Consider the following 19,128-nt stretch of genomic DNA (forward strand, 5'->3'; position numbering starts at 1 on the left):
AAATCACCCCCTAATTTCCAACTCGAAACTAGGAGATCTTCAACGCCGAGCAATATTCTCATCTCGTCAAACTTGATTCTTGCAAGTGCTTTCGTAAGAATATCAGCTCGTTGTTCCTTGCCACTAATGTGCTCCACCGCTAACAATTGCCATCCTTCAGTAGCTGCAATGGCAATGAGCATACGTATGGTTTCAAGTCTTGCCACCGGAGCAAAGACCTCGTCAAACTCGACTCCGGGTTGTTGCACATAACCCTTTGCCACGAGTCTTGCTTTATATTTATTAATTTAACCATCCGCATTTCTTTTCACCTTGAAAACCCACTTTAATCTGATAGCTTTAGCCCCTCTTAGTAACTCGGTTAACTTCCATGTGTCATCTCTTCTAATAGATTCGAGTTCCGTTTTCATAGCCTTTTCACCAAAATTCCTTGATTCACCTTCTTCTATCAAAAGAAGTTGTCCTCCACTTCCGAACATAGGATATAATCATTGAACTTAACCGGGGCGATCGAAACATGTGTAGACCTTCGTAAGTTAATTTCTGGTTCGTCAAGTGCTGCAGTCGCTAAACCAGTTACTGCTGGTGTCGCTAAGGAGGTTGCTGAGTTGCTGGAATTAGCAACTAGAATATCAGAATCTGTCGCTAAAGGTGCTGATGGGCTGACTGAATTAGCGATAAAAAGTTGTCGCTGATTCTGTTTATGAATCTGGCGACGAAGCTGAATTTTCGTCGCTAATGTTGTTGCTTCCCATAGGTTCAGTTACAACTTGCCCAACTCCGGTCTCAATATTTCCAATCAACCCAAAACAAAACCTTTTCTAGCTCCGTTTCTTCATTGGTTTGACCCGAATCAGACCAAACCCACGTCTTCTTCTCGTCAAAAACCACATCACGAGCTATCATAACCTTCTGGGTATTCGGATAGAACAATCGGTAAGCTTTGGACCCGGTCTCGACTCTGATATGCACTAAACTCCTCGAACGATCGTCGAGCTTCTTCAAGTGAGTGCCCACTATCTTTGCACACGCCACATACCAAATACTTTAAGATGAGCGATATTTAGTTTCTTTTGTTTTAGCATCTCGTATGGTGTTTTCTCTTCTAGGGCACAAGTAGGAATCCGATTCTCGATGCATGTTGCATGTCAGATTGCCTCATCCCATAAGTAATTCGGAACACCCATTGCTTTTAACATACTCCGTGTCATCTCCAATAAGGTTCGGTTTCGTCTTTCAACCACCCGTTTTGTTGAGGTGTGTATGGTGCCGTTAGATGTCTTCGAATGCCTTTCATGTCAGAAAATTGGTTGAACTCATGTGAGGTAAACTCACCACCTCGGTCGGTACGAAACTTCTTGATCTTTTTCCCTACATCACTTTCAACCAATTCCTTAAACTTCTTGAATGCTTCAACAAATACGTCCAAACAAGTCATGAGTAATCATCGATTCAAACAAACACGTACCTGTTACCCGCTATTGTTGGAGGGGTAATTGGTCCACACAGATCTTCGGCACAAGTTCTAGAGCCTGAGTTGCCCTAATATCCGCCGAATTAGGAAAGAATTGACTCGTTTGCTTCCCGACAAAACAAGATTCACACAACTTGTTTTCATGGGTAACACCACGCATTCCTTCAACCATCTCCCTCCGAGCCATTAGCTTTATTGACTCAAAGTTCAAGTGGCCAAGCCTAGCATGCCACAACCAACTTGTTTCTTCAATTCGGCTAAGTAAACTAACTGGTTTACCAATCTTTAAATGTATCCGGTATAGCCGATTAGGGGAACGAGTCACCTTCATCAATAACCTACCTTGCCCATTATGCATTTTAAGGTAGTTATCTTTTATATGAATATCACACCCATGTTCTGAGGCTTGACCAAGACTAATAATATTGCTTCGAAGACTCAGTATAAAATAAACATCCGTAAGCAAACGATGTTCACCACTTTTAGCGTCAAATAAAATCGACCCCTTACCGCTTATATCAACATAAGAGTCATCACCATACTTAACCTTTCCCTTTACACGATTGTTAAATTCAGAAAAGAAAGACATGTTACCCGTCATGTGGTTACTCGCACCGTTGTCTAGGTACCATTCATCACCATCTTTGGACTCGTAGTTTCTGGGTATAACCTTCTTTTCATTCAAGAACACAGTTTCTTGAACACTGTTAACCATAAGCAGAGAAGGATCCCATGTCTCGGATGCTTCAACTAACTTTGCTTCACCTTGAACTTTCTGTTTTCAGTTGGGACACTTGTGGACAAAGTGTCCAAACTCATCACATCGATAACACTGAACCTTTGAGAGGTTCTGGGTTTCGCCCTTATGTTCATTGTTCTCCCGGTTCATGGCGTTTTCTTGATGACCGCGGTTTTGACCCGACCCACGACCACCTCTTCCTCGCCCTGCTCCACGTCCACGACCTCCACGAGTGGACTCACGATCATTGTACCGACTACTTGAGGATTCAGACCTTTGAAACATAAGCTTACCTTGTTTCGGAATGCATCTCTTCTTCCCGAATCCGCTCTTCGTATGAAACGTCCCACCACGTCTTCAGACCCAACAGTTTTGAGATCCAAAGTTTGCTTGAGAGTTGCAACAATTTGAATAAACTTCCTTTGGGGTAGACTTGAAAGAAAATTTTTGACCATCTTAGTTTCCTCTATCATCTCTCCCAAACCTGCCACCTTCGACGCTGTACACGAGAGTTTCACCACAAACTCATCAATGGTCTCCGTCTCTTTCATCCTCATACCATCAAACTCGTTTATAGAGTTTGCAATCTTGCCTCCTTAACCCGATCAGCCCCTAAATTACGCTTCTTAATCGCGTTCCAAATATCCTTGGCCGAATCAAGATTACCCACTTGCATGATTGTTGCTTCCGGGATCGACTGATAAATCAACGCAATTGCGATGTTGTTTTATCATCATCGGTTGCCCCCGGATCAATGGTATCCCAAACCTTATGCACGTTCAAGAGTACCTTCATTCGAATATGTCACACCCCAACCTAAGGCGGAAATGCTGGGGCGTGATCCGAGTGCTCATAGATCGAAGAGACTATCAAAATATAAAAGTGACAATATCTATTTAATTATTTTATTCAAATATACACACAAGTTTACAAATATTACAAAATAGTTCAAACAAATTATTATAAACGTGATTTAATGATTGTCTTCATTATAAACTATGGTCTTGACTAAATATCCAAACTTCAATTCAAGCTCCCTGCATATGTGTAGAAAATAGAGTTTGTCAACACAAAGTTGAGTGAGACTAAGTTTTGCATGTCAATGTAAATAAGCATAACGTAGTAAGTGCGGAAATGAATCAAACCATAAGCAAGTAAGTAGACCCTTGCCAAGCGAATCGGGCGTTGGTCAATAGCATGAGCACCCAATACATGGGAATACGTTGGACCCCTCCGAATATACGAATGAGTGAATATTAACACAAGTAAGCATGTAAGACGCATATTTGATTAAGTCACACACAATTACACGTATGCTATTTTTTGATATACATAAAGTATGAAATACAAATATGTACGCATATGTCCCCAAAACGTTTACAAAAGTTAGTAAAATAGGGGAATGATAAACTCACCTTAGATTAATGACAAACGAATATAAACACAACTATGCGAGTTTTAATGAATAAGTGAGTCGCCCATTACATGTCAAATGATATAAACAATTTAGAATCTGAGACTTTAGGATATGATAATATAAATAAAAGCGAACTCGTTGCCGCATGACAATCCAAACAGATGCTTAGAATTCAAGTTATGTTTGTATTAAGATTTAAGCGAGATGGTACTGACTAGAATCCGAACAGCGAGTTGGAAGTCGGGTTTTGGTCAGTAGCCTTAAAATTTCGTTACAAGAATAAAAGTCTTCTGGACCAAACGTTGAATCCGACCAGAAGTATGAGAAAACGTTAAGTTAAACTTGTTGACTGATTTGCATTTTAAACGAATTGACCAGTCAACATCCTTCAACCACCAAAATTGATTGAAGGTTATTGACTAGGGAATGCATATGAATGATTTTACAGTTTACAACTAACCCAGAAAGTGAAAGAATCAAGAGATACGATGAGTCAAAGGTCCATACGAACAAGCATTGTATCTTCAACGAATAAGCAAAAACCAAAGGATTTGATGATGATCAGAGCTAGGTGACTGCTAGGATTAGTGAGTTAGGGTATGAGGAAGTTTGTGGCGGGAGAATTATGATGTATTTATATAGAGATTACAAAAATGAACCATATTTAGTATATTTTCTCGTTTAGGAAACCGAATCGAGTTTTAATGATCAAATCAATAATATAGTCAGTAAATTTCATTCTTGATCAAGGGGTTAAGTATATGGACATGTATTTTAGTTATATTATTTTTCTTGGACCTTAATTTACTCCACTTATGTCAAAAATAAGCGATTTACACGCTAAAAATGAACTAGGAATGAAATCGAACACAAAAATCTGTGTAGGTCATCCATAGCACCACACATTGGCCTAGGGCCTCCTATCATGTGGTGCTTCGGCCATCATGGGTGGAAGTTTGATTTTTGACGATTTAGGCCCTTGAAGTTTATGTATTGATCAATTTTTAAACTTGTTATGATATAAAAAGGATTTAAACATTCTCTGAAGTGTAAGGGCCTAAAGTGAACATGAAGGAACTTAAATAGTTATAATTATTTGATTTTTGATTAATAATAAGTATCCAAATTATTTCCGGGTCAGGTTAAACATAAACGAATACGGGTTTGGAAAATCCGAAAAGTTACAGTTTCCCCTACTTAAGAAAAATTTGTCCCGAAATTAAGGAAAACCAAAACATCATCATTTTGACAATAATAAACTTTTAACAAAAATATCATAACATAGAACTTTTAATGACCGAAGCAACGCTTCAAATGATAATCCGATAAGGGCACTTATATATAGGATGTATCAACGGCGTATCCATCATGTCCTTATCATCTCATCATTTGTACTGTTAACCAAGCTACCTTAGGTTCTAAATCTTGACACATAATTGTACGTATTATGATTTTCATGTGAGGACTTCGGTAATTACGTGTTGACCGATAATTACTTCTATCGTCGGATGGTCCGCTTAATTCGTTTTCATCATGTGGGTTATAAAACATTGAAAACTAAAACTTTGAAAGGAAGGTAACGTTTTGGTAATTTTAAATATAAATTCAAAAGATAATCATTAAATTTTCATGTTTGATTAATAAAATAATGTAAGTTCGAAAATATCTTTTGCTTATAAAAGAAAATAGAATTTTGGAGATTGAAAGGAAACGAATTTCTTGAAACAGATGTTATTATGAACTGTGATAGTTGAGAATAAGGATTTGAGGTAGAGGTACAAGATTCTAATAAGTTTACCATGATGGAAGGAACTTCACTTAGATATGAAATGCGCAAAAGTTTAATTTATAATAAATCTTTAAACGTAGTTAACGTAAATTCTGATGAGTTGAGTTTGGTTAATTTGGGAACTTATGAGATTAAAGGGAAGTTAATATAAAGTTTTATAACTTTTCAAGTTGTGATTTTGAGATGAGATTAATTCGACTTACAGAATTAAAATATTATAATAATTAGTAATTAATAACTGATATATTAATGAAAATGCAAAAATGTACGTTTTCAAATAAATCATTAATAGATTAAATTGGGAAGCGAATATTCCCGAATCACTGAGATAGTCCTATTCTAATTAAATCTTTAAAATTAGATAAAATATAAGGTTGGTAATTGAAGATATTAAATTAGATTAAATTGGAAATTCGTGGATTTTTTTTTCAAAAAATCATTATAAATATTACGAAATATGTAAATTGAATTATTGATAATTGAAATTCAAGTAAATAACAAATTTTAAATTAATTGTGAAATCAAAAATAAGATGTGAAGCATATCATAAAATAAGATAAATGCGAGACTACAAACGCAAGAACCACCTTAACTATTCTAACAACTACGAATTTATCATTTAAAACGTTCAAGATTTTCAAGGTGTATTAAAAATCAAATAGGGAGTTGAAATATTTACGAACCCACGTTTAGTTTCAAATAAAAAACTTAATCGAAAAATAAAGTGAGTGATAGGTTTTAATGGAGATTTATCAAAAAATCAATTTTAATGGTAAAAATTTAATTAATGGAAGATCTAGTTTAATAATGAAAATTAAATATTGAATGATGAAAAATTTAGATTAATATCAAAAAAATTTACAATATTTGAATTTTAATAATAAAGTTTTATAAAATTGAAAGTAAGTTGTAAAAAGTAACATGAAATTGAGGAAAAACAAGAAGTAATAAAGTATTTATAGTTTAAAGTTGAGGGTAATGATTGAAATAAACTTTGTAATTTATAGTTTGAGAATATGGAAATATATAGATAATCTATGAAATATTAGAACGAATATGACTTAGGATACTTATTCGGGCATTTTGGTTTTTCCGAGGTTAGTGGTTGTTCGATTAAAGGAATACAACAACAAACTCCTTGACGATTCTAGCAGTTGAACGACGATCGTGAGAAGCAGGTGAACGACATTGATTATGATTGTCAGGACCGTGAATCGGGTGAAACCTTAAAAGGTTGACAAGAACACACCGACTTGATTACCCAAAGGCCTGTTGAATATCCCGGCAGAATCAGGATATCCAACAAGTGGGAACGAACGAGTATGAATAATAAACACAAAACAGTAATAAATGGTCAATAAAAGCTCATTCAATAGACAAAGATTCACTGTAATAAATACATCATTAATGGAACAGTGAAAGGAATGTCTAGGGTTTTGTGTGACGGCGGCGGCGATTGTACGAGAAAACAAAGAGAATATTCTTTGGAATGTTTTCTTATTCAGTGAGTGCCAGCCTTTATTCCTTCTGGAAATCCGTGTCCTAAAAGGTATCCTAGGACCCCTATTTATAGACCCTGACATTCCTTCTAGAAGTTCCTAATCATTACATAATGACATACAAAATAATACAAGTGTTGAGTCCTCGAGCAAGATAACAATCTTGCTCGAGCAAGCTCACTATGCTAGGTATGCTCGTTGACTGTCCTCGAGCATACTTTACTTAGAATATCTTCAGTGAAGATATTCCCTTCCAGTAGACTTCATTCTTCTTGACTAGTCCATGCTTTGCTCGAACCTATCCATCGAGCAAGCTCATTCTTCTTGATGTCTTCAGCTTTTCTTATTCAGTAATCTTTATCATGCTCCGATGTAAATCTTGCTCAGGAACTGAACTGTGCTCGAAGTCCTTGCTTTGATCACTTGACATCTTCTTATTGCATCCATGCTTGTCCCCATGTGCTCGATCATCCTGTGCTCGTAACACTTGGTTAAAGCTTGAATGATCAAGTTGTTTGCTCGATTGGCAATCCATGCTCGATAGAATAATACTCTTGCTTGTTGAAGTGTAGCTTGCTCGTAGTCTTAACACTTAGAAGAATTAACCATTTAAAGTTCAGAAGACCTTGCTTGAAGTAGTAATACCATGCTCGATCGTCTAGGCTTGCTCGAAGTCCTTACTTATCTGTTCTCTGAGGATTTTGAGAAGATTCCAATCTTCCTTATCATAAATCCGACCCAACAATCTCCCCTTAGATTGGAACAAGCTCAGATGCAACAAAACATACCTGCATAGAGTTACACATGTATCATACATAGAATATATATCATTCAAGAACATGTCATTTCATTACACAATTAGGAATTCTGCCACTTGGGCAATACAAATTAAACAAAAATACAAAGATAAACAGAGATAAAATCCATCATCCATTAGCTCCATTCTTTCATCTTCTTCCTCTGCTTCTTGTATCAGATCTTTCCTTTAGTCTGTTAACATAGGCAGCTCTTTGTTTGATCATATCCAGTTCTACAGCATCTGAGGAGTCATTTGGAAAATTTGCATCAATTAAGTCTTGAAGATCCCGTGGATGCATAAACTTGAGATCTTCATCATGTGTTATCACAGCGATGGGTATTCCTGACTCGTTTCTCAACGTGATTGAATCATTATGCTGATTGTACGTTATGTACGTGATTCTTCCAAATTGTTGCACCCTTGAGTTTGGTTCCTGCATCACTCCTCTCATAGCCAAGCACTCCTTCAAGGTCTTCCTATTATAGTGTGAGCTGCTTGCTTGAGACCTTTGTTTCTTGGTATCAAAGAGGGAGAGTTCTGAGATGTGCACTTCACTGATCCTCCTTTTTCTCTTCTCCCTCTCAGTCTGGTTTCTGAGCTCTCTTTTCTTTTGTAGCAAGAATGGGAATCCCCTTGCTGCTTGTTCTTTGATAAATTTCGAGAGATCATTCCTTTGCTGACCAGATGGCTGACTGTTGATTTGATTGTCATATAGTGTTAGTTCAGCCATCTTCTTTAGTTGTTCTTTTGAAAACTTCCTCAAGTCATCTCTGAATATTATGAGAGTTTCCTCTTTATCCTCAGTTATAACCCTCAAGGTCTTTGATCTTTTGTCGAAGTAGAGATGTGTGGGCAAGTTTAAGTTCCTTGGTGGCTTAGGCCTCACAACCTCTGACGTTGGAGTCTGGCTTGTGCTTCCTTGCTGAGTTTTCTTTTGTGCAGCAAGCCCTTCTTCCTCATACCATCTTTTGATAGTCTCATCAGTTTGTGAAATCAATCTTCCCATACCAAATCCTTTCCTGTGCAATGCACTCAATATTTCTGCTCTCACTAGATCATCCATCATCATTCTTTCTTCCTGCAACTTTCTTTCAGTCTATATATACATTCTTTGCTCCCTTTTGTATATATCTAGTAGTTGAGCATGGGGCATTCTATTGAACTCCTCTTCAGTCATACCCTTGTCCATTACTAGATCTTTTAATGTTTGGACTCTCTAAGGGTCTTCAAAACATTCTTTTGCTTCTTGATTTTTCTTTTCAGCTTCATCTCTTTCCTTTTGCAACCTCATCTTTAGCCCCTGTTCTCTCTCAAATTTTTCTCTACTTGCCTGATCTTTGTGAGAGTCCTTTATCTGTTGAATTCTTCTTTTCAATTCGTTAGGAGAAAGATTTATCAAATAGTTATAACTGTAGCCGTACAGTTGAAGAAATTTAATATCTTTATGTTTAGCCCTTATCATTTCATAATCTACTTCATTAGTTGCTTTCCTTTCAGTTTTACTGTCAGACTCTTTTAGTATTTTTTCACCCTCTACCTTCTTTGCTACCTTCTTCACATATTCTGAGATATCATCTACAAGAGCTCTTTTGTAGAGTCTGTCAATCTTATCAAATGGTTGCAGATTAAGGAATGAATGCTTGTGTCCAGCCTTCATCAGCAATTCTCTTTTTGTTTTTCTTATTTTACGCCCTTCAGCTTCCTTTGCTATTTCTTCTTCAGATAGTCTTTGAAGATATATTGGATCATATCCTAAGCTGATCAGATAGTATTTATCTTTAGATTCCTTTTCATTTTCCTTCAAACCCTCATCATCTTCATTCTCAACTTCTAAATCAATAACATCTTCAAGATTATGAAAAGCCTCAATCATTGGTTCTTCAATATTTGCATATTGAGCCCTCCTTCTCTCTTCAAGTTGTCTAACCTTAATTTGTACACCTTCTTCTTCACTGATTTCTGTCTTTTAGGTTTTGGTATCTCAACTTCAGATGTAGCTTTTCTTTTCAAAAATGATTGAGTTGGAGTGGATGTGTCAGGTTGCTCTACTTCAGTTTCTGGTTCTTTAATTATGATTTCCTCATCCACTGACTTAGATTTTTTAGTAACTGGTTCATCTATATGAGTCTCTTCAGATTCTTCAGTAACTTCTTGAATAATGGGTTCATTTGGTTCAACATGCTCTTCAACTCTTGGTTCTTCTTCTTTACTCAAATTAATGAAGTCTTGTTGAGCCTTTCTTGCTGCTATCACTATCTCTGGATGATGTCTCTCAGGGTTATTCAGAATGAGTGTAAGATCCTTCATTATAACCAATTTAACTATAGTACTTGTTGAGACTTTAATGGTTTCATCTTCTTCATGGATAACTGGTCTCAAGCCAAGTTCTTGTTCCTTTTCAGGATTGTCAGTTTCAGTCTCAAATTGTTCTTGATCATTAGTTGTTGGCTCTTCAGGCTCAATGATAACTGGCTCTTCAGTCTGTGTAGGTTCTTGTTCAACTTCATTCAGATTTGTTTTAACAGCTTCAATTGTAGCTTTAAAGGCATCATCTGCCTCTTTCATCATCCTTTCATCTTCCTCCTCTTTTTCTTTCATGTTTATTAACACTTCAATGACTTCCTGAGGGATTTCCTCCTCCTCTTCATTCTCTAATGCCTCCAACTCTTCATTCATTAATTTTATTGCAGTTTTCACCAACTGAGCTTCTGCAACATCTGGATCATTTATATTTTCTTTGTACAAGACATCATCAGACTGAACTATATGCTGGGGCAGGGGTAAGTGAAACCCCCTTTCCTTTTGTTTTTCTTTTCAGAATTTCTTCTTCGGTTTCTTCTTCTTCTTTATCCTCCCCCTCATCCTCCGATTCTCCATCATCATATGTTTGATTTAACATGTTTAAGGCATTTGGTGGTTCAACCTCCACCACTTCCTTTTCAGAACTCTCATATAATTCACCAATAACTCTTAAGTTTTCTGCAATATCAGGATTCACCCCCTGTTTTGGTGCATCTGAGGTCTTCTCAACCTCAGACTGCCCCTCTAGGGTTCTAATTTTCAGTAGAGCTTCATTCAGTGCATTTTCCAACGACGAGTTCCTTGGAGCCAAAATGGCATTCTGTTCTTTTAACTTTATGTTCTCGAACTCAAGTCTGGCATTTTCACAAACAACATCATAAAGAGTGGGGCTTGATGCTGGGGTTTCAAGAGTTGGCTTTGGGGCGGGATCAGAGAATGGTTTAGACTCTGGGATTGGATTAGGTAGTAGGGTAGTTTCAGTGGCAGGTTGATCTTGAATGTGTGGGGTTGGTTGAGGTGGTGAAGGAAGGTTATTTGTTGGTTCATTGTCAGATAAAGCAGGTTCAGTGTTGGCTGGTGAAGAAGGAATATCATCATTAACATCATCTAGCTCCACAGAATCTGTATCATCATGGTAAACCTCTGGTAGTGGTGATTCTGGTGGAGTTACCTTCTCGATTGATGCAGTAACATTTGATACAACATCAGCTACAAATGTATCATCATCTATCTGCGCGGTAGCGGGAGAAGTTGGACTCACAATTGTGTCATTCACCTCCTCATGGACCTCCTCTGTATCGTCTGCCTTATATGCAATTTGATCAATCAAAGCAACATCTTGCTCAACTACCTCATGTGCATCAACAGAATGATCAATAACCATGTCTTTTCTACCTTCCGGGCCATCTCCTCCATCATCATTTTGATTGTCATCATCTTCACCATCACTATTTTCAACATCACTATTTCCTGGAGTCCTTGGTACATCAATAGCTTCAAGTGCTGGTACGAGCAACCATGGGAGTAAATCCCATTCATCATTATCCACGAATTTGCTTTTAGCATCTTTCAATCCTTTGCAAACATTTGGATTCTGCAATCCCAACACTTCACCAGTTCGTTGAAGATCATGCAAAACCCTGTCAATCAAAATCTGTAAAAACCTCGAATACATGAGGAATCTTTTTCCTTCTTCCTTCTCTGCATTGGAATCCAACCCTTGAAAGATAAGTCTTGAAACATTAAAGGGTTTCCTGTAGAGTATTGCCACAATAAGAGTCCCAAGCTCTCTGCTTAATAAAGTCCAAGTCCCCCTCCTAGGAGATAAGGACTGGATCACATGGTGAATCAAGAACCTGTAGACCAACGGAAAACATCCCTTTTGAAACTGCCCCTCCTTCACTCCTCCCTGGTAGCCCATCGTCTCTTGAAAGACTCTCAGTAGCGTTGGGATAGAGTAAGACAGCCGAGCCCCAAAATTGTCATTTAGGTCTAGTGGAGCTCTGATTGTGGCTTCTGTTAACTCAATGTCGTGATTTAGAACCGACGCCTCAATTCTTTCTCCATTGACATCGTTAACATATATTGTAGAACCCTAAAAATCCGAAATATGATTCCTGCAGATTGTGGGATTTTCAGTCAATGCCACCCGTAGATTAGAGTTGCTTAAGAAATTTATCATCGGCTCCAACTCGCGGTTTTCATCATCTATCTCCAACTGAGCGCACATATTGTGTCGTTTTTCAAATTTAAACACCATCAGTTCTGCAAAGATAATAGAATGTCAGTACACAAAGTTGCAAAACTAATATATGAGGATAGATAGATGATTAATGGCGTCTTCAATTAACCTGTTCTGTAGTAATATGCGTACCTATCAGAACAAGTAAACAGTTAGTCAAAAGTTCAATTAGAAACCCTAATTTTGAAATCGGTGTGACGATTATCGAATAAAGATGTCTTACCGAAGTCGAAACAGAGCTAATGGCTGTAATTGAAGTAAAATTAATAAGGTATTGGAGCAGCGAGCAAGAGGGAGATAGCACGAGCAAGGGGGTTTTTGCGATTAGGTTTAAAAGAGGAAGAGATATGTGAAAAAGTTTAAAGGCTCCCTTTTATACCTAACATTTGGGTGGTACAGTACCTTGGTTTGTCGTTTAGCACATGACAGTTGTCATTTAATTGTACCTCCCTTGCTCGAGCATATAGCCAAAGTAAAAGCTGGCCCCTTCTGTACACGAGTGCATGGTACAACCCTTGCTCGATGTACTTAGAATATTCTTTGTCCTTGCTCGAGTACATGGTACAACCAGTATACGAGACAGAGCAGTATTACTCTAGACTTGTGCTCGATTGCCTTCCCAAAAGTTTCAAATTACTAGAGTATCGAGTCATACTCGAGGTGTAGTGTGCTCGAGTGTACTTGTCAATTTATTCAATATAAAGTCCTGAGTCATACAAGTAATCTGACCTTACTCGACTATGCATCATGCTCGAGATACTTAGAAATATATCATCACTACTCTATGCTCGAGATGTATTTCAGTGTTAGAAACTTTTATCTAGACTTCTATATATTTATGTGCTCGACTTACTCCGATGCTCGAAAGACTTAGCAGATTAAATCTTTCCTATTCCTGTACTCAAACTCACAGCCTAAGTGTCTAGCTCTCAAGTTTGCTCGAACTATTTCACAAAATGTTCCATCATGTTCCTTAGCTCGAATTCTTATACCTAAGTATCTAGCACACAATGATGCTCGAAACAAATAAATGTCTCTCATTCAGTTTCTTGTGCTCGAAAACTTAGATCTTAACTACTTACTATGCAATCATGCTCGAAACACAACATCAATTTTGATAACATAGCAGGTGCTCGAAGATAAGATGCCTGTTCAAAACACTTAACAGCAAATTTTCATGTCATACTCGAAACAGATAGTCAATTCACACGTCACATAGTATACTCGAAGCAGCAATACATGAGCAAGCACAGTCTTATGCTCGAAACACTTAACTGAATATGCATGTTAGGTTGAGAATCACAACTGTTAAGCCACTAACCCAAGACATGATTAATTATGTCTTGTGCTCAAAATTTCAATTTTTCTCAAGGAATAATCATTGCAAAACAGTAAGTTAAATTGAGCAATTTGTTTAAGGTGACTTAAGAGATCAAAATCTAGTTCAAAATAAAATTCATTTTAAGTCATTTGGAAAGATCTCAACATGGGATCCGACTATTTAAAACAACGATCACACCACTTCATGGTCACTGTTATAATGACTCAAGTCAGGTTGACAGCAGGTATACTTAGCATAATGGTCATTGCTTTCTGTGATACATTTAGGATTCAATTAGAGCATAAGATAGGAATGGTTATCACTATAGCTTCAGATTGCCTCTAATCTCTTCTCAAAGCGTATTTAGCTTTCTCCAAATCACCCCAAATTGACTCCGACCCCATGATGCCCTGGTCAAAATTGATTTTTGTATACTAGAGCAGTTATTTATTTATATTTTGTCTTTGATAACAGACTGTAAGGTTAAACGTTGGACTTACATGCCATCCGGACTTACATGCCTTACATTCAGGGTGTTTAGTACTTACTTGTATGCCCCACCCCTGTAGTTCCCTTAGTGCCCCTTAAGTCATGAAATCAGATAACTTATTTATCTATATATATTATATATATTATATATATATATATTATACTTTTGATCTTTTTATACTTTTTAATCTCTTTCTTTCTCTTTTCTTTTTAGAGGTTTTCCATATATCAATAATTTATTTCTGCTCAAATACTGAATAGATATTTATATAGACCAGGAACACCAACGGGCTCGTGTATGATTGGATAATGATCTTTCTGCCTATCATTCAGAGAGATATGCTAGAGAACATACCTTATTTTCCAATGTTTCACCACATCATACATAGCAAATTTAAGTGTATATCACATATTGCAACTATAGACTATGGAAAGTTACCATACTTTGCCAATGACTGTAGTCAAAGCTTTTTGAACTTATAATCCATGGGTTAGTTATCTTAACAGTTTTCTATCATTTCCCATTTTAGGTTGGATTCAATTTCCCAGAAAAACAGTTTCTTGCTTCCTTGACGCTAGGAACTGGGATAATATTATCATTTCTCTTATTCAATATCACCGAAAATAGTGTTACTTAGTCAAAAACTTTTACCAATTTTTAAAAACCATTTCTTTTTTAGAGTTTAATTGAAGAACAGTGATGTTTTAAAGATGGTGTTATTATTTAAGCATTTTTAACAAGCACACACTTTCACAGGATCAAAATACAAAAATTTAGATAGCATAGAACCAACAAATCATCACTTAAGTCTGTCGAGCATGCTCAGAACTTCATCGAGCATGCTCAAAAATTTATCAAGCAACCTTAGTATATCATTTCAATGATTGTGCTCGAAAAACTTAACTTTGTGCAAGAGCAGTAATTTGCAAGGAATAAGCAAGTTATCCTGAACATATGTACATGCTCGACCACTGGTAACAATATTCATGCTCGAGTTACTTGAGAAAAACCCCAAGTGTGGATTGTTTTTGCTCGAAGAGCATTAAACACCCATCTACCACAGAAGCATGCTCGAAACACTTGCAAAAGTTTTCAAGACAGCATTCTATGCTCGAGCAGCTGAGCAATGACATCTGTGCTCGAATGACTTAGAATGATCTTACGAGAGCCTATGCTTGTGCTCGAAGAACAACAAGCACATTATCAAGCACAGATTCATGCTCGAAGTACTTAGAATCACAAATATACATCATGCAAGCACAGATCAAGGTACTAAAAGCTGTAATTAGCACGGTTAAACAGAAATTCCACACAAGAGCAGTCACAAACATGATTCCTGCAATTCGAGTAATCATTCAAGCATAGCAATTCATTATGCATACATTCAAGGTGAGTAACATAGATAATCAGTAAGCACCTCAATTAAGCACACATCCTAAATTAAACTTCATCAGCATTTATCATTCCTAGGCACTTTAACATAAAATAAAACCTTGTTTTATCTAAATGTTTGGTGAACAAATCAGCCAAGTTATCAGATATATTTACCCTTTTCATCTCTATTAAGCCTTTTTTCTGACAGTCTCTAATGAAGTGATGTCTAATTTCAATGTGCTTAGTCTTAGAATGTTGGACTGGATTCTTAACAATAAACATAGCAGCAGTATTATCAATTAAAATATGTGTAAGTATGAAATTCAGACCATAGTCCAGCAGTTGATTCTGGATCCATAGAACCTGCGCACAGCAAGCAGATGCAGTAATACACTCAGCTTCAGTAGTAGAAATTGACACTGTAGTTTGCTTCTTGCATTGCCAGGACACTAGGCTGTTCCCAAGAAACTGACATCCTCCAGAGGTTGATTTTTTACTCATGTTGCAACCATCATAGTCACTGTCTGTGTAGGCCATCAAGTCAAAGGAAGGGTTCTTTGGATACCAAATCCCCAAATCTGGTTTTCCTTTCAAGTATCTGAATATCCTCTTCACTGCTAGCATATGTGATACATTGGGGTTAGCTTGAAATTTTGCACAGACACACACAGCAAACATAATATCTGGCCTAGATGCTGTGAGATACATCAATGTTTCTCTCTTGGCCCTATATTCATGCTGGTCCACTGGCTCCCCCTTTTCATCACGTACCATTTTCTCATGTGTGTCCATTGGTGTGGACACTGTCTTGAAGTCTTGGCACTTGAATTTGTTAAGAATATCTTGTACATACTTTGATTGATTTATGAAGATTCCATCAGCTTTTTGTTGCACCTGAAGTCCAAGGAAGAAATTCATTTCCCCCATAGAACTCATCTTGTATATGGATTTCATCACTTGCTCAAATTCTTTGCACATTTGTTCATTTGTAGAGCCAAAGAGAATGTCATCCACGTACACTTGTAGCTGCAGCAGATCTTTGTTTCTTTGCTTGTAGAATAAAGTTTTGTCAATGGCTCCTCTGCAAAAACCATTTTCCAGCAAATGGTTTGACGGCTCATCATACCAGGTTCTTGGTGCTTGGTGCAGTCCATAAAGTGCTTTTCTGAGCTTGTAAACCTTGTTTGGATGTACTGGGTCTTCAAATCCAGGAGGTTGAGTGACATAAACTTCTTCATCAATCTTTCCATTCAGAAATGCAGATATTACATCAAGTTGATAGACTTTAATGTTCATTGATGCTGCATATGCCAGAAAGATCCTAATAGCCTCTAATCTTGCAACTGGAGCAAAGACTTCTTCAAAGTCCACTCCTTCTTCCTGTAAGCATCCTAGAGCTACCAATATTGCTTTGTTCTTGATCACTATCCCCCTTTCATCTTTCTTGTTCCTAAAGACCCATTTTGTTCCAATAGCATACTTGCCTCTGGGCTTGTCCACCAAGTCCCATACATGCAAGTCTCTGAACTGGGCTAATTCTTCCTACATAGCTTCTACCCAGCTGTTGTCCTTTAATGCTTGATTGATGTTCTTTGGTTCAACTTGGGATAAGAAGCAGGCATACAGGCAGATATTGGCTTTTTCAGATGAGCTTCTGGTAACTCTTTCGTTTGTCTCCTATGATTTTCTCTGCAGGGTGATTTCTTTCAACAGAGGTGGTCTGCACAACTAGTTGTGTAGACACTTCTGTCTCTAGATTTGTCATGTTTAACACAGCAGAGTTATCTTCAATTCTTTCTTGACTTTCATCAGATTCTTGAGGTTGATTGATTTCAGATGTTGATGCTTCATTTACTCCAAATTGCATTGAGTCAGACAAAGATTGAAACCTATCCTCAAATTGTTGTATTACTTCAGTCCAAGCAGGTTGTTGACTCTGAATATGTTCACTTTCAACATCACTTGGACCTTCATTTGAGACTTCAACAGCAGCCTCCACTCCATTCCTTTCAACTTCAGCTACTCCTTGGGTGCTTCTCCCAAAGTTAAATCCATTTGCTTCAGAAGCAACTGATGTCCACAGCTTGTCCAGATCAACTTGTTTATCTTTTCCTTTTTCTTCAAAGCTGGTTCTGTGCATACTGTCATCCATATCTTCATTGTAGATTTTAAATGACTTGATCATTTTCTCTAAATCAAACAGCCATTTGGGACGGTCAACATTGTTAAAATGATTTTCATTGAAAATTATGTCTGATGACTCATTGATTACCATGTGCTCCTTCACATACACTCTATAAGCTTTTGAATGAGCTGAATAGCCCCAAAGAAGCATTCCAGTGATTTGGACTGAAATTTGTTCAAATAATCCTTTATATTCAAGAGTGAGCATCTGCATCCAAAAGGCTTCAAGAACTTCACATAAAGTTTTCTTTTGAAGATAACTTCATATGGAGTCTTGTATTGAATCTTGTTTAGTAGAACCCTGTTCTGCACATAGCATGCAGTATTGATTGCTTCTGCCCAAAAAGTGACTGGCAGATTGGCATCAGCAATCATGGTCCTTGCAACTTCAATCAATGTTCTGTTCCTTCTTTCTGCAACACCATTCTGTTCAAGATTTCTTGGTGCACTGTATTATTGAAAATTCCCTTAGAAGTGCAGAATTCATCCATAATTCCATTCTTGAATTCTGTCCCATTGTCACTTCTAATAACCTTCACCTTCCTCTCAAGCTGATTTTCCATCTTTAGCACATAGGATCTGATTAGGTCTGGTGTTTCATCCTTGTTGCCCATGAAGTATACCCATGTAAATCTTGAATAATCATCAGTGATCACCAGGCAGTATCTCTTCTTTCCAATACTTGGAACACTTACAGGACCAAATATATCCATGTGTAAGAGTTCCGAGACCTCATCAATTGTGTTAATCATTTTGCTTATGTGAGGATTTATGTTGTTTTCCTTTTAGGCAAGATGTGCATATTTCTTCCAATTTGAACTCTCTTGTGGGAAGGCCAACAACATGTTCACCTTTTACTAGTTTGTTCATGTTCTTTAAGTTCACATGACACATCTTCCTATGCCATAGCTTGGTTTCATTTTCACTTGCTTTAGAAACAAAGCATGAACCACCTCTTGAAGTTGCAGTATTCATTCTCAGTTCATAGAAGTTGCCATTTCTTGGAGCCATCATCATGATCATTTCAGTTTGAATCACAAACTCATGCTTCAAAATCAGGCAATGTTCATCATTAAAAGCCACTTTGTATCCTTTATCACAGACTTGAGAAATGCTGAGCAGGTTGTATTGTAGTCCTTCAACATGCAGCACATTCTCAAAGGATACCTTGCCATTTGTGAGTGTTCCTCTTCCAATAATCTTTCCTCCATTCTCATCACTCCCAAACGCAACTGGTCCTTCATATTTTCTTTCATAGTTGATCAGTGCACTCTTGTACAGGTCATGTGCCTGGAACATCCACTGTCCTTGTACCATAAGTCATTGCTGTTCAAGGACTGTTCTTGCACAAATACATGAATCAGAATTAGTTAAATTCTGATTTACAAACTGCATCAGTTTGTAAGTCAGTATCAGTTGATGATTCATCAAGAGTTGGAACTAAAACTAGGAGTGGGTCTTCATACATAATTTCACATTCTTCTTCAGTGTCAGAATTT

This window comes from Bidens hawaiensis, unplaced genomic scaffold, assembly GCF_021521415.1.
Source record: "Bidens hawaiensis isolate Kalapana, Puna unplaced genomic scaffold, B.hawaiensis_p1.1 tig00009412_1, whole genome shotgun sequence".
Classification (NCBI taxonomy): Eukaryota; Viridiplantae; Streptophyta; class Magnoliopsida; order Asterales; family Asteraceae; genus Bidens; species Bidens hawaiensis.